The 3,843-nt window shown below is 30.6% G+C and overlaps 1 pseudogene; it reads left to right on the top strand.

Annotated features, from left to right (window-relative positions):
• Positions 1-51: 51 nt before the first annotated feature.
• On the top strand, positions 52-3,735 carry LOC111617318 (annotated as a pseudogene).
• Positions 3,736-3,843: the final 108 nt, after the last annotated feature.

Raw genomic sequence — 3,843 nt, 5'->3', positions numbered from 1 at the left:
AAATTTTTATTTTATAAATCATATAGGATAATTCTGATAGTAAGAAAAATACTAACAAAAAGCTGAGCATTTTCATTAATAATTTATTTTATTTACTAATGTAATTTACTAATATTTAATAAATACATTGGCTTTATTTCTTTGTAATCATTAAATATATTTTGCAAAATAAATAAGAAAATTGTAAAATAGCGCTTGATCCATCCCTGCATTGTTAGCACATTATTCTTTTGCAATTTAGCTTCATAAATGAACCAAATGAGTATTTAAGTAAAGTTTAGATTAAATATTAAATAAATACTTTAATATATCGTTTATTAAAATTCACTTGCAGAAGAATCTAAATTAACTGCATGCATTCACCTGGGATCCTCAAAAAGTCATACTTGCAATCAAAATTTAGTTATCTCATCCACATTGATAAAATTTTCGTCTGTTATTTAAATTCTCAATAATAATGTTATCTGCAATATTTGTAGAAATTATATAATAATAAAAACTATATTTTTAGTTTTGATAAAATATCAACATTTTCTGTATATAATTACATTTACTTATACAAAGAAAAACTAATTTATGTTTATTAGGCATTAGTTGTAACAGATGATGATATTAGAAAACAAGAAGAGAAAGTTCATCAAGCAAGAAAAAAGTTAGAAGAAGCATTAATTGAGATATCTACTTGAGGTAAAATGTTTTGATGTGATTTACATAAAGTTTTATAATTATTGTTAGAATTTAATTTTAACAATTGGTTGAATTAAATTGCAAATGATTAGATATATTTTTTATCCACATTCCTAATTTGGTTTGCCGGTATTTTACGGTATTTGGATAACTTCAAATACTGGAATACAGATATATGTTTGAACCATTTTATTTTGCCTTCAAAGAAAATCAGTTGTATGGACTAAGGATACATTGATAGTAGCTTTACTGAAACTGAATATCTGCAGTCTAATTAATTGGTTTTTTTTGTACTTGCTGATGATAATATATTAGAAATAATTATCAACTAACTAATGTATTATATTTGAGGTGGAGCATTAGAGAAACCTCTTCTATGTGGCTTACAGAATTGTTTGTTCTCAAAATCTGTTTGATCAATTTTGATGAAACTTTGCCGTTTTCTGTTAATTGCAATGAGGAATTCAAAAAAATGTAATAAAAAATGTGAGTTTATGACTTCGTTTTCGAGATATAAGGTCATTTCATGAGCATGCATGACAAAGCTATATCGCATGAATCACGTGACTTCATCATGCAATGTTCCATGGTTACTAGCACCTCTTCTATGGGCTTTGCTATAGAATCAAGTTTGCTTTCAAAATTTAATGGGCCAATTTTGATGAAACTTTGCCATTTTCCATTAATTGCAGTGAGGAATCCAAAAATGTAATAAGGGTTCATTTAAATGTAAAAAATAGGAGTCCCTTCTTCATTTTCAATATACAGAGGTATTAAAGTTACAATGTCAGTGCTCTCTGATGGGACTGAGCACACTTAATGGAATTTATATCTAAGGGTCAAAAATAAAAACAGCATTATGTGTGCCGAATGGAAAATAGGCACAAAAACGAACAAAACACAAGAAGAAAGCAATCTTCATCGATTGCTTTGTTCTTGTGATTCACAAAAATATTGTTCAATTTGAAATCTTCCATCATATTAAATATTTATAAGGAAAGTTTTCATTCCCAAGTGGCAGTTTCGTTTTTGGTTTTACCAATTATATATTATTGATCTATTGGATGTCCATTCAAGGTCATTTGGACATTGTACACATTGCCAATGAAGATAGAATTTTTTATTTTTTTTTATTTTTATGAAAGAAATCTGTTTGGCAATTAATTATTTTGGACATTTTCATAAAAATCTATCATTTCAATAATTTCAAAGTCCATTAAATATATGTGAGTATTCATGATAAAATGTGTACTTATCCATTAATTAATAGAATTTGTTTTCATCAGATCACAATTTTCATAATCCCAAACTTAAGATGGAAAATGAGCCATTGATCCTCTAGACGAAATTCAAGATTTTATTCTTATTCTTATTCACTTAAGCTTCATTCATACATTATTTTCAAATCTTTCTTTGAATATACGAGGGATGTTCAAAAAGTATTGGACCTTTATTTTTCCTGTGTAAACCAATGACACATGGGAGGCTTCCTTTGGTGGAGATGTGGAGGGGGACAGTCATGAGCAGTCCTGAATTTTTTCCCACCCACAGGAAGCGTCAGTCACTGGGAGTCGGCCTATGAGTGTGGACGTATAGTGAGCGCTTGTCGGATTCCAGTAAGTTGGAAAATGAATGAACAACATGAGCAGCAATATTGCATCAAATTTTGCCAAAAGCTTGGTGATACTCAAGTGGAAACCATTTGCAAGATTCAACAGGCTTTCGGGGATTATGCCATGAGCAACACACAAATAAAGGAATGATACAACTGCTTCAAAGATGGCTGCACATCAGTGGACAGCAAACCGCATTCAGGCAGACCCTCAACAAGCTGAAATGAGACTGTCATTGAGCAAGGGCGGACTTTGGTTATGGTGGACCGTCGTATCACAGTCAGAGAACTTGCAAATGAGACAGGAGTAAGCATTGGATCGGTACATTCAATTTTGACTGAGGATTTGGGTATGAAGAGAGTGTCTGTGAAATTCATATCTGCTGATTCAGACTTTCATTGCTAAACACAACATTCCTGTGGTTCGTCATGCTCCATACTCTCCCAACATGGCTCCGTGTGACTTTTGGCTATTTCCCAAGTTGAAAATGCCCCTAAAAGGAACCTGATTTGAGTCAAGAGAAGACATCGTGCGGAATGTGACGGACCGGCTGATGGCCATTCCAAAAGATGCATTTGAGCAGTGTTTCAAGCAATGGCAGGAGCAGTGGGAGAAGTGTCAAGGATACTACTTTGAAGGGGATTAGGGTTTTGTATCTCAAACTCAATAAATGCATTTTTGCTGATCAAAGATTCAATACTTTTTGAACACCCCTTGTAGTTTTGTTTTCACTAAGTATATGCTGACTGACAGTTTTTAAGAAATAACTTGTAATAGTAATGCATTTGTAAAGGAATGGGTGAACTTGTATAACTTCATAATTTTATTTGAGAATTAAAAAAAAAAACTTTAATTTGAAAAAAGTTTGGATAATTTGAACCCAGATAATTCAAAGACGTGGAGTTTTGGTCCCTCAAGTTTCAAAATAACAAGGTTTTACCATACTAATTTCTTTTGCTCCAGAGCAGCAGTTCTCAACTTGTGTTCTGCAGAACAACAAATAAAAATTTTGGGTTTCACAATAAAATTAGTTTTTAAATGTTAATTAGGAGTTTAAAATTTGTATAAATATTTATTTAAATAATGTTAAAAAATTATGAATATTCCATAGGGAAGGGGACATATGCACAGACTCTGCCTGGCCCATATTTGTTGAAAATAAAATCTGTTAAGCTTAATGGTGAGAAAATCAGATCATATATTTGATTCTTTGTATTCAAATACTAAAGTCTTCATTGTTGTCAGTGCTACGGATAGCAATATTTGGATACTTTAGTGTTTGTTTAGCAATTTACAAAAAAATCCAATGAATTTTATTATCTCCCAATAGTTGAACTCCAACCACATTTGCTGATGAAATTATCTAAAATTAATCCTTCCTATCAAATTCTAGTTTGAATTAATAATAATTTACTTTTCCATTATTAATCTGTTTTTGTAAGTTCAATACACTATTTTTAATTTCTTGATTTGTTGTTTTATTCATAATCAGTAAAAATTGTCAGGGTTTAAAATTTTTTTTTAAATTAACTATAACTATTAT

Source organism: Centruroides sculpturatus, unplaced genomic scaffold, assembly GCF_000671375.1.
Source record: "Centruroides sculpturatus isolate CEXI.00-Female unplaced genomic scaffold, Cexi_2.0 scaffold4987, whole genome shotgun sequence".
NCBI lineage: Eukaryota > Metazoa > Arthropoda > Arachnida > Scorpiones > Buthidae > Centruroides > Centruroides sculpturatus.
Note: the sequence above shows the minus strand (reverse complement) of the source record. Positions and strands in the feature narration are given on the sequence as shown.